The sequence below is a fragment of the Megalops cyprinoides genome, chromosome 24 (assembly GCF_013368585.1).
Source record: "Megalops cyprinoides isolate fMegCyp1 chromosome 24, fMegCyp1.pri, whole genome shotgun sequence".
Taxonomy (NCBI): Eukaryota; Metazoa; Chordata; class Actinopteri; order Elopiformes; family Megalopidae; genus Megalops; species Megalops cyprinoides.
In genome coordinates this window covers 21,911,655-21,924,005 of record NC_050606.1, presented here as the reverse complement: position 1 = coordinate 21,924,005, position 12,351 = coordinate 21,911,655, and the positions used below count along the sequence as shown (strand labels likewise).

Sequence of the window (12,351 nt, the reverse complement as noted above, 5' to 3'; positions counted from 1 at the left end):
TTTTGCAAAGTATTACCTCACTAATGAAAGGTAATGGTGCACTTTCACCCATTCCAAACTTTCTGAGCACGCTCCAGGTTCAATATCTGTAACACATTCTAAAGATATCTGAGAACCTTGTACAACAGAATCACTGTAGAATCACTGCACTGACCAGATACACAGTTTAAATGAACCACTTTCCATCTGAAACACTATGAGATTTTTTTTATTTTTTACTAGCCTTTTTAAAAGCCTCATGTTTTCACCAAACTTATCTCCATCGATGAATTGCTCAGGTGCATTATGTGCTTTTTTTAGGTGAGAGTTACCCTACTACACGTGAGAGAACCATGCGCATTGCCTTACAATATAAAAAACTTCCAATCAGAATTCCTTTTTCAAGTAAATAAATGCTTGTATAAAAAGTCGCCCTATAATATCGGTTTTGGTGTCAAACACTGTAGGCGGGTTTTATCTGTAAAACCAGCACAGAGCTGTATGAAGCACTTCCTCCACATTTAACTCTGTGTGCAGAATACCTGGAGGAGATGCAGGTCCAGCAGAAACGGAGCTCCTATCTTAGGTGCGTTAATGATCAACTACAACACAATACCTCTGTGTTACCGTGAACACCCAGGAAACCAAAACACTAACACACAGGCTCTCTGTTGACACTGCTCTGAAAGCCACACATAGCTCCACGAACAAAACAACCGTCGGGGCTGTGGATTTTTTACAGGGCTCAGAGGGGGGGCGGGTTTCGGCTTGCCTCGTCTCGGCCGCTGAATAAATCAACACAACTACCAATCGCAGCAACCTTAATCACGCGACCGATTTGGAATTTCCAATAATTTACTGCATTCGGTGGCAAAGCATCGTCTAATTTCCTCATCAAATGACAGTGAAACAACAGCAGGAGGATTTTTTTTTTCCCCTTAAACCATAACACCAGCCTACAGGGAAACAGTGCAGGCAGACACAGTAATTAATCAAAGAACAGATTCTTTATTTTGGAAAAACAGGAAATGTGACAGATAACATTAAAAATAAGCGTGCAACTTGTTGTTTCTTCTTCTGCTTCGAGGCGGAAGAGACCTTCCAGGCACAAATTAGCTTCGGTAATGGACCAGAACCGTGCCATCAGGAGGGAATCTGTCTCTCAATCTCCTGAGCGAAAGGAAACCATGCTAATAGGAGTGAACAAGAACGTGTGGAGCCCTCCACTCCCAATCACACTGCTACTATACCCCAGCATCCGCAAAATGCATGTTTCACATAACAGTGGCTCGGTCCAGTCATTCCTGGCACTTGTTTAGCGGACACTCCTAGCAAAGCTGACTAGCATTGTACATATTGCTTATAGAAGTGAGATACATTCCGAGACAACGGCCAGAAATCCAGTTCTGTATTTAAATGTCCATATATAAATAGTAATTTACGTACCTTTGTTTTAATCGTATATCTATAACATGATCTGAGTTGTCAGACAGAAAGTAAAGATGTACTTGAAAAAGAATCATAAGGAAGGTATCTGGTAGGACACAGCACTCACTAGTTCAGTGGCTCAGCCTGATGAAGAGAGTGCAGCCAAACATTATCCCTTTGTTTTCTGCAGAGAACCCCTGCAGAGGGTAAAGTCAGATTGTGGAGTGTGATGAATGTAGAGATGTGGTAACTATGACGTGTATAACCTTACAAGCCTTTCCTACCTGCTTCATATGCAGGAGGTTCACCTGCACTTTCAGCTTCTGCAGTAAACTTATGCACTCGCGGATAACAACAATGGCTTCTCCAGCTGCTATCCTTTGGTGACTTTACTCTTTCTCCCCTTCCTCGTTCACATCATGGGAAAAGGTGCGATTACAGGTTGTTTGGAGGGCATGCCACAGCAGGTCCCGAGGAGCTGGGATGACAGGCCAGGAGGCATAAACAGCGTGGGGTGAGGACTGCCCCCTCCAGCCCTCAGCACACTAATGCTAATGCTAACGAGCATGCTAACAAACCTGATTTGCTAGATCGCAGGCCTCCTTCATTAAACCAGGAGCTGACCTCAACATGGCAACTCAACTTCCTGGCAGAAGGATTTACGGTCTTACAGTGGAGTCTCTGACCCCCTTCTCACTCCATGTTTAAGAGAGACACCCCACCTTATGACTGAGTGGGGAGGGGCTTATCCACATCTCTGCCTCATGTGGACCAATCATGCTTCAATTTAGAGTTCCCACTTCACTGTGGTAATCAAGGCAAATTTAGAGGTATCTGAATTAACCCAATTCCCAATATTCTCTATTTCCCATTTAAGGGTATGTCATTTTTAATCACAATTAGCTATCATTCTTTGATAATGTAAAAAACCTTCCAAGTATGTTTGGAATGCAGGTAAACTTATCCCAGATGTATTGTTAAGTCCTCAGCAAAAAGTCTCTTTGGTTCAATCAAACACATAACGAATGCTACTTGTGTCATTTACAACTTGGTGGACGGCGCTGGAAAAAGAAAAAAAAAACCCGTCTGGCTCTTTGAGACTTTGAGAACGCCCCCTCCCCTGAAACAGCTGAGAGATCTAGAGAGCTCTCCTGCCTTTGATCTTGAAACCCAGTGAAGGGGTGGGGAGGGTAGGGCGGGGGCTGCTGGTGTTCAGTTTCTTTGTCCGTCGCAGTGGCGAGTTGTTTTATCAGTGCACACTCTGAGGAGCGCTGTGATTTCAAGCCGAATCTGCGCTAATAACTACGTGATTAATTGTTCTCTCCAAACATAAATTACGGCACTGGGCAAAGGGGCATAAGAGTTTTTCTCTGCATCTGAATGGTTGCATGGTCGGAGCATGTTTTTTCACAAATCCCCTGAGCTCACTCTGAATGTAATTAAAGGGAGTGTAGTTTTGCATTTCCAGTGGAGTATCAAAGCACAGCGACGGCCGTCCTGAAGTGACGTGCCCAGTCTTGTGTGCTACAGCTTACTTAGATTAAACTGTTTAGCATGGTGTTAGACACCCCTTGACCTCCCTGGTGACCCCTCTGTTGCCCTATTAACCTCCAGTATGTCACAGTAATTCAATAATCTGTAACAATGACGCTGTTGTTCAAGAAGCTCGGGCAACCCAGACAGATCTTTTGAATGAGTGTCTGAACTGTGGTGACCCAAGGTCAGATCTTTGAGAAGAATGACTAAGCTGTGGAGATACTCGGTCAGATCTTTTGAAAGAACATCTGCACTGTGATGACTCTCAGTCAGGTCTTTAGACCTTCAGATCTTTGTTATGTGTGCCTCTCAGATCCAAAGCACTTTATTACTAACTAACCTGCGTTGTCTGTGTCACTGCTGTTAAAGCTGTTAAAGCTGTTAAAGCCACACAAGTTAAAGTTAAAGCAGAGCATCAGATCTGTGACTATATAGTCCAATAAGAATTTGCTGGTGCTCCTGTTCAGTTTTAGGGCACATACCCTCAAACTCAAACAACCCTCAAACAACAATCTATAGAACGCCTCATTCGCCTTTTTCACCTGCGTCGTCATATTGATTTCAAAACGAGGCTTGGGTGGGTAAATGAATCTAGTTAAGCCAGCTAGTGGACACTCCACACTACAAATCTACTTTCTACTCAGTTATTTAGTGTTACCAGAGTGTTTAAGGTTGGTCTTAGCTACCTACTTAGCTTCATTCATATTTCAACCATGTTTAGCGATTTTAAAAAAGCTAGGTAGCTAGCTGTCATGATAACTGATGACTGTCAAATGCGAGAACGAGGTAGCTAGCAGCTAGCTAGATAACAGTATTGAAACACGATTAACCTATGAATGGACAACATTTCAATACTAATTAATATCTCACTAACACATACAGGCTACACAAACTGTTAGCCAGCTGGTGGACACTTAATTAGCTAATATTTAATCTGTGTGTAGTGAGCTAAGAGAGCTAGCTAGGCAATGTCACCCAGATGACTGTGAGATGCAAGATCGAGGTAACGTTAGCTAGCTAGATAACAGTAGCAACACACAATTTACATACGAATGGGCAACATTTCAGTGTAAGTTGCTGAAAACAACAGTTCTGAATGTAAAAGTGTGATTTAGGAGAAGACTTCAAACATAGTGGCAGCAGGTCATGGTCTAAGCAGGTATTGAATGAGTATTTTTGGAAAGGCCTAGCAAACTACAGTCTTCAGTTCAGTTCACTATAGTAGTCTTCAAACTACTATAGTTTTCAGTGTCTGACCTGATACTGATACGTAAGCAAATACCATTACACTGGCGGTTCAGAGCAAGGGAGGGCGATTCCAGTAATACAGGACAGTGTATCTTTCAGTGCTACACTATATTCACATAGGAAAGTGACTTTAGTTCCACTACAAAGGAGGGTTGAATGTAATTAAGATGTGGAATAATTAACAGAAATTCTACAGCCTGTAAGGACTGGAACTATGCAGCGCTACTTCCATTTATACTGGTGAAGCAATGCTACCAAATGTCACTGGGATCTCAATACCAACAACCCAGCACCCATGGCAACCCCTGCTAATCAGGGCTCCAACCACAGTGAGCCCGGGCCACTGACCTCGCACCAAATACAAAATATCACTAGGTAACCGAATTATAATAATGCTGTGACTTGATTTGCATAAAACAAAGCTCCAGCGTTACCCCCCCCCACCGTCCCCCCACTACCAGCACCCTCCCTCGTTTCTTGGACAACAAACGTCCCATCCTCTGCTCCGCTCACATAATGTGACCGCCAATCCCATCCCCGCTGCCGCAGTGTAATTTGCAAACTATTTTAAAAGCAAATTATAATGGAATTGTTTTAGCGCTGTTCTAATGCGCTCAGCGCAAAAAATGTTTTCCTTCTCAACAATGCAGCATTCAGGACCAATTAAGACAAGAAAGCTTTTTAAAAAAAGCGAGGAGAGGGCGGCTCGCGCATCACAAAGGGCACGGCTTTCGCAATCACACTGAACTGCTCGCTGAGTGCGTTGCATTATTCCGAAATAAGAGAACAAAGAAAAGCGAAGGCCACTTCCAGCTTCCATTTCGGGGAGGAGGCAACCTTGGTGGCGCCACTCAAAAGAGTGAGGCCTTTTTTCCCCACAATGCAGCACAAAAAAGGAAAACCTCAGAAATAAATATATGAATTATAGATGGGATGATTTTTCAGCTGAAGCCACTAAGCGGTAGAATGCGGCTTGGGCCGCATATTTCTGTCCGAACCCGACCCGGGTCCGAGAGAGTAGTAACTGAGCCCGACCTGAACCCTACAGGCATTCTGTTTTTTATGTCCGAACCCGACCCGAGCCTGACTTAGGTAGCGAAGCCAGTAATAGTAGTCTGCAGTAGCCCTAAACCGCCTGCAGCCTGCATCCTACACCCTCTGTCCACGTCGCTGCAAGGCCAAATTCCCAGTCTTCTTGCTGTCATATCTCATCAGAACCCCACACGTTTTACATTTCACATAACCAACTGCTTCGTTATTATCTGCATTGATGACTAAATTGAAATGCCTCCATACGGTAGATTTCCCTGCATGGTTTTTGGTAGTTCTAAACTTCCCTGATGACAAATTTTGTTTGAAGTCCTCCATCTTTAGCCTATGAATATTTACTGCCTGAAATAGCCTATGTGCTGCGTTGTCACGTAAATAAACAAACCCCAGCACTGAACTGAAGAAGGTAGCCCAACAGACAGTAGGTCCATCATTTTTATTTATTTTTCACTAAATTTTTCACTATATTTTCACTAAAAAGAACTTGAAGCACCATGTCAACTAGGCTAGCCCATCCTAATTAGTAGTTCAAAAGTCAAATGTTCGCTGCCTAGTTAGTGTTCGGCTGACGTGACCGAACCCGACCCGAACCTCAACATCATTTCTAAATTTTTGTCCGAACTGGCCCGACCCGTCGGGTCCCGACGGGTATCCACCCTCTACTAAGCGGTCACGCATCGATCAATTTAAGTGATGACACTCTTTGAATCTTAGTGGAGAAAAAGGGACTTTTTCTGTGTTTCATTTCATGAGAGATGAATTTTCGATAGTAAAGGTAAATGTGCCATGCTGCTTATAAGGCAAAAAGCAAAATTGAACAGATGCATATTCTGCATAATAAGGCTCTTGCGTGATTTATGGTGAATGAAAAAATATGTGGGAAAAAATGTTCAAAATGCGTTTAAAAAAGGTCATGTAGAAAAAGGTGCTGAGGAAGTTGAGGGGGATAGCCAATCTCAATGTGGCAAACTGAGGCATTCAAAATGCCCTGAGCCGATACTATTAGGCTGTGTGGTTTACACTGCAGCAAGTGAAAATGTTTGACAGAGTATAGTAGGGCAGAGACGATGTCAGTAACATTTGGGGTGATGTCCTGGTTTGTTCAGTTCAGTTCAATTCAATTTTATTTGTATAGTGCTTTTTACAAGTTGTCACAAAGCAGCTTTACATTGTTCCCAAGCCTGAGACCCCCCTTGACGTGACTGACTAGCCTGTTCAGTGACATTAGGTGTGATGGTCTGGATGATTCAGTGACACTCGGGGCCATAGTCTGGCTCCTTCAGTGACATTAGGGGTGACGATCTGGCTCCTTCAGTGACCCATGAGGGGATAGATGGCTGGTTCACTGACACTCAGGGAAATGGTCTTGTTCATTCAGCGCATGATCCTCCAACAAGCACTAACGGCACTTGTCTATTCCAGGAGACACTGCCTCTCATGTAATGCATGGGCCAAGAGCTACCCAGTCAGAGCCTATCATCAACATAAGGTACCAATCAAACACAGGTGTATATGGAATCACCTTGTTATCCAAAAAGTATGTCATGACATGTATGAGGAGCCATGTGCCGATTGGTCCTTTTTAAACTACAAATAGGCCCTGATTGGTCACATCAGTTTCCTTTTGCCTCCCAAAACATGTTGATATTCACATGATACCACTGTTACCATGAGCTAACACTGGAGGTGGGCCAGTAAGTTTGGGCATTCTTTACAGTGGAAGCGAGGATGCGGCCTTTTCAGTCCTCCTCCTGTACCGTTACACCGAGACCGGCCTCACACTGCTCTTTTCCCCTAAGATGTTCATCTGAGGCTTAACACTTGTGTGGGACCCTGAACGCGCCTTGCCCCTAAACACTCCCACCCCAGCTGGGTACATTATCCTGGCTGCCTTTTTCAAAATCAATTCTCCAGACAGAAGTGGGGCCTGCAGACTCATCTCTTACTCTCTCCATAACAACAACAACAACAATAATACGTTGGATTTTTAAAGCGCTTCTCTGAAACCCAAGGACTCCGTCCATTGTTAAAAAAGAACCAATTTGAACGATACAGGATTTTTAAAAAGTACCGAGATGATGACCCAATAATTTTGTTTTGATAACTTCCTTTATGGCATGGTGCTGATTGACCATAGGAAATCACTGCACTAAAGCACAATAAAAGCCCCTTTAGAGCCAAATAAAAGCTCAGATTTCCAAAGCCAGGAAACTGAATTGAGTCTTTGAAAGTACTCTTGCAAAAGTATGCAATCTTGGCTACAGTCTGTATCTTGCTATGTTCTCAATTGTTAAAGTACGCCAAATACTAAACAGGGTTAGTAACCTTGTCCAGTTTCTAAAGACACTAAAGTGTGGCAGCTGCTGAATCGATGTCTTGTGGGTATTTTTTTCTAATTGGAATGGTCTCTTCATTGATTCAGGCTACTTTATAAGGTATAGATGTTTCCCAGCTAAAGTCTCAAAGCCTAAAAATAACCATTTAAACCCAAGGCTGAAACCACTGCACACACTGGGCTAAGCTGACAAACTTTTTTAACTTCCCACTTTTCGCAAATTACAGGCTGGTCTGTGACAGCAGCTTCTCTATATGACAAAAGGTCTCTTGAACTGACGTTAAAACAGAAGACACACTCATTGTCTGGGGGGTAATTAAATTAATACTTCAACCCATCAACTTATCACCATTTCAAAGCTGCCATAACATGTCAGAGGGGTGTTGGTTTTGCTCCAGACCCAAGCTGCTATTAGCTGGTAATTTGAGAGCAGCAGGTGGGTGACCTATTTATCGCAAGGCTGAGAGACAATTACCACAGGGATGAGGTGCTGTAGCGATTTGATGCTAAATCTTGCATACGAGGAGCAACTGTTGACTTTGCTCATGCAGAAAGACAAACAATTTCGTTAAAATATGGGCAAGGGGAGTGATTGTTTAAGTCAATATTGTTATGGCTTTGAGAGCACCAGGCCAATCCCCAGCAGTCCAACTCTGTTTGCTGTGCTTGTTTCCTTTGTCACCAATATAGCAATCTAATTCATCTCATACAGTGTAGCAGGGTGCTATTGAGAGAACTAGGAATAAATGGTGTCTGTGGTCTGTTTGCCTATAGTATGCATCCTTTGTTTGCAGTCTCTTTAATAATAGGTCTACATGTACATGGTGCTCACTGTGTAGATTCTCAAAGATTACACAAACATATGTCACATCACACAAGCCAGCAAATGACCTTTCGAGCGCCACGAGAGGACTGTTGCAGTCGTGCTTCGGCTCTGAAAACTGGCATTCGGACGAATCCTCCTTGTCGCGGGTCCTTCTCACCCAATTAGCGGAGGCTTTTCCATGACAGCAAATGCGATAGGACTCATTATCGCCAGCGAGACATTTAATGAATCCCCAGCTAATGCTCCGCGTCAAAAACGGCAGATTCTTTGTCATGTAATCACTTGCACATCCATCACGGCCCGGGTTTCAATCGCCAGGAAGCCCTGCGTTTCCGCCGCGAGATTCAACCTGGCACATGTCAATCTAAACACACGGCGACGAAGAAACAAAAGGTGTCGCGCATTATCGGAAAGCATCAACTCGTTTACTGCAGTCCACAAGGAAATGCGCCAAAGTTGGCCGCTAATCACCAAAGTCTATGCAGCAGAGGTATTTCAGATTCATTTCGGGCAGCACAAGGGCTGGAGAGGTGGATATCATTTGCGGTAATGACTGTAGCACTCGTTATTTCTGGCCCATTCAGGTCCTGAACTTTGAAATCATTACCTCGGCGAAAATCAGCATGAAGGGTCGCTCTCTACAGCCGAACCTCCTCCGTCTCATTTGCTAATAAAATTCACCGGGGTCGCGCCTCGAGAAAAAGGCGCGCCGACATCTCGAAAATGTCAATGAAGACAGGCTATTATCGCTTCGTGCTACCAATCAAAGAGGCCCTGGCTGCGCGGGGTTATTTTGCTAATATGAAGTGCTTCGGGCCTCCGATCAATTTCCTAGGCTCTCCCGGGCTTTTGTGTCCTTTGGAGTTTTTTTTTTTTTTTTAACGAGGAGGCAGCCTGCGTCGGCAGGTTCGGATTACTGCATGAAGTCTGCTCCTGCAGGTAATCTGCCTCAAGCCAAATCTTACGCTGCTGCTCGAGGCTTACCATTAAAAAGCATTGTCAAGGCATTTACTCCGCATGCACTATGACCAGACTTGAGAGGTAACCTATTCCGCACGGCTGTTCTGAAAGATTTTCGGAGGATGCGTTCTTCAAGCCAACCTCTGCCATTTGAATGAAGGCACCTTCAAATGAAAGCAGTACATAAGTCATGTTAGCGCCCTAACATTACCTTTGTAAAGTCATCGGAACGTGGGCCAGTTGGCTGTCATATAATTATGCACACAGACCTGGAAAGGGTCTAGCAATGGGTAAAGAATGGGCCTCATAAACCAGAGGTTGCAGGTTCAAAGCTCACCCTGGGAGCCACAGCAGCACCCTTTACCCCTTGTTAACCCCTACCATTCAAGGAATTTTTTGCGAAGGAAAAATATACCCTTTACATCTGTAATCACAGCAGAATTAGATTGGGTAGAAAAAGTATACAACTGATACTGACAATAATGAATCGTATTAAAAAAGGGATTCTGATGTTCATTTCCACCCCTGAATGGGGGCAGCTCATTGCGACTGATTTGGCAGCGTAATTGCCGCCTCTTAACATTTCCACTCTCGCCCGGCCTTTTCATTCTGCTGTGGCATGATTGTTCCAGCCCAGGTGTGTCGCCACCGTCTCGCGGCTTTTGTCTCCCGCGTAATGGCTTCCGTTGATTGCGAGCGTCCTTCTGCCGGCGTGCCAGCGAGAGCCATCTGCTTCCTCACAAATAAGAGGCCTCTTCTCCTCAAAGAAAAGGGAGGGATCAAGGCTACAGTAGGCGCAAAAAAAATTATACATTGTTGTGACAGCGCATTCGGCGTTCATGAAAACCGCAGGAAGCCCCCCTCCCTCGACCCCAGTTCCTGCTAGCATACCGATGCGCTTACATTCTCCACAGCATCTCCCTGATTTTGCCTGGGGGGAATACACCAAGAGGGAGGGAGGCCGGTTGTGGCAGGGAGGCGGTGTACCTTCCTGAGGTATGTCACAACCGCCCAGGGGCACAGCAGTATCCAGGCAATGAAGCACACGCTGCTGCCTCTTTTGCCTCTGCAGGCAGGTAGGCAAGTTCAATGGTTGCGATGAATTGGACTCCATGGGAACTCTGTCCGACGTGAACGTTTACTATGACCATTTGCTGAGAACATCGAACTGTTGGAAAAGGTGGTTGGTGGCAAATGAAAAAGCCACCCAAGAGAGTGTGAACATGTCCGATGCCCCAAACACAGCACCTAATCACTCCAAAGTGTGAAAAGTTAATAAATAATAAAAGCATCTGCTAAATGATATTAATGTAATGAATAAGCGAAGTGGTTTGAGTATCTAATGGTTCAGAGGTATCACATAGGTATAGGCCTGGGTTCAATCAACATTAGTCTAAAACATTGTAAGTACGTTTCAGGGCCTTCTTTTGAATACTAAAGATTTCATAACTATTTATCTTACCATGATATTAGTGAAACCATTCTTAGCCATCTCATTCCAGAGAAACTCTAAAACAATTCTTTCAATCACCTCAGAGTCTCCAGATTATTTAATCTAATTAATGTATCAAAACAAAATGAAAACAATAATTGTATCATTAGATGCAGAAAAAGCATTTGATAGAGTAAATTGGAAATTTTTATTCGGAACACTACACAAATTTGATTTCAGAGAATCGTTTATTCAGTGGATAACAATACTGTACAGTTCACCAATGGCCACAGTTGTTACTAGCAGACTAACATCACAGAGTTTCACATTTCACAGGGGAACCAGGCAAGGATGCCCACTCTCTCCATCACATTTTGCCCTGTTCATCGAACCTCTCGCTGCTGCAATACGTCAAAACAACAACATCAAGGGATTCCAAACCCTCAACACTCATCACAAGATTAGCCTTTATGCGGATGACGTTTTGCTTTATCTGCAAGAACCATCAAACTCTCTACAAGAAGCCTTCAACCTCATTAACTCATTCTCCGAACTTTCCGACTATGCTATAAACTGGACAAAATCAACAATTCTATCCATATGTGGTGACGACTGGAATGCTGCAGCTCAGAGCCCACCTCTCCCCATTCCCACTGGTAATATTAAGTGTCTGGGCATAAACATTTCCTCCAGGCTGTCAGAGCTGTTTCACCTAAACTTCACTCCATTAATAAAAACAATAGAAGATGACTTAAACCACTGGATAAATTTACCCCTATCATTAATTGGCAGAATAGCAACTGTAAAAATGATCACACTATCAAAAATGAATTACCTTTTCACAATGATTCCAACCCAACCTACCACTAAATGCTTTAACTCACTAAACTCCATAACAAGCAAATTCTATTGGAAAGATAAAACACCCCAAATCAAATTTGTCACATTACAGAAACACAGAAATCAAGGAGGATTAGCAGCTCCAAACTTCCACAATTATCATCTGGCAAATCAACTACAGTATATCACCAACTGGACTCACCCAAACCAACAGAACAGCTCATGGTTAGAAATAGAACAGTCAGAATGCAAAGAAATCTCAATCTCCGATCTACCATTTCTCAACACCACTATAAAACACCATAATTGCTTTAACAACACCGTAATTTCAACAACTCTGACAGCCTGGTGGACAATCAACAAAATCTTGAAATCTACAATGAAACCCTGTAAATACACTCCAATATGGCACAACCCTGACTTTCTGCTCAACAAAGCACCTCTTATCTTCAACACATGGAAACAAAGCGGTATCACACATCTCCACCACCTTTTCCAGAATAGCAATTTCATTACTTTTCAAGATTTGGTCCAGAAGCACAATGTCGGGAAGGGACAATACCTTCAGTACCTCCAATTAAAGTCTGTCCTAAAATCTAAAATCAATATATCAAATAACAAGTTACTCCCATATCCACTAGTAGAAAGAATCAACAAAATAACCAACCCAAAGAAAATTCTTTCCAAATTATATAAACTAATATCCACCGTAAACTC

The 12,351-nt window shown here is 43.4% G+C and overlaps 1 protein-coding gene across 1 annotated transcript in view; it reads right to left on the bottom strand.

Annotated features, from left to right (window-relative positions):
• Window positions 1-12,351, bottom strand: part of LOC118770961 (receptor-type tyrosine-protein phosphatase mu-like) — a 205,013-nt gene that overhangs the window by 137,402 nt on the left and 55,260 nt on the right. The window lies entirely within an intron of this gene.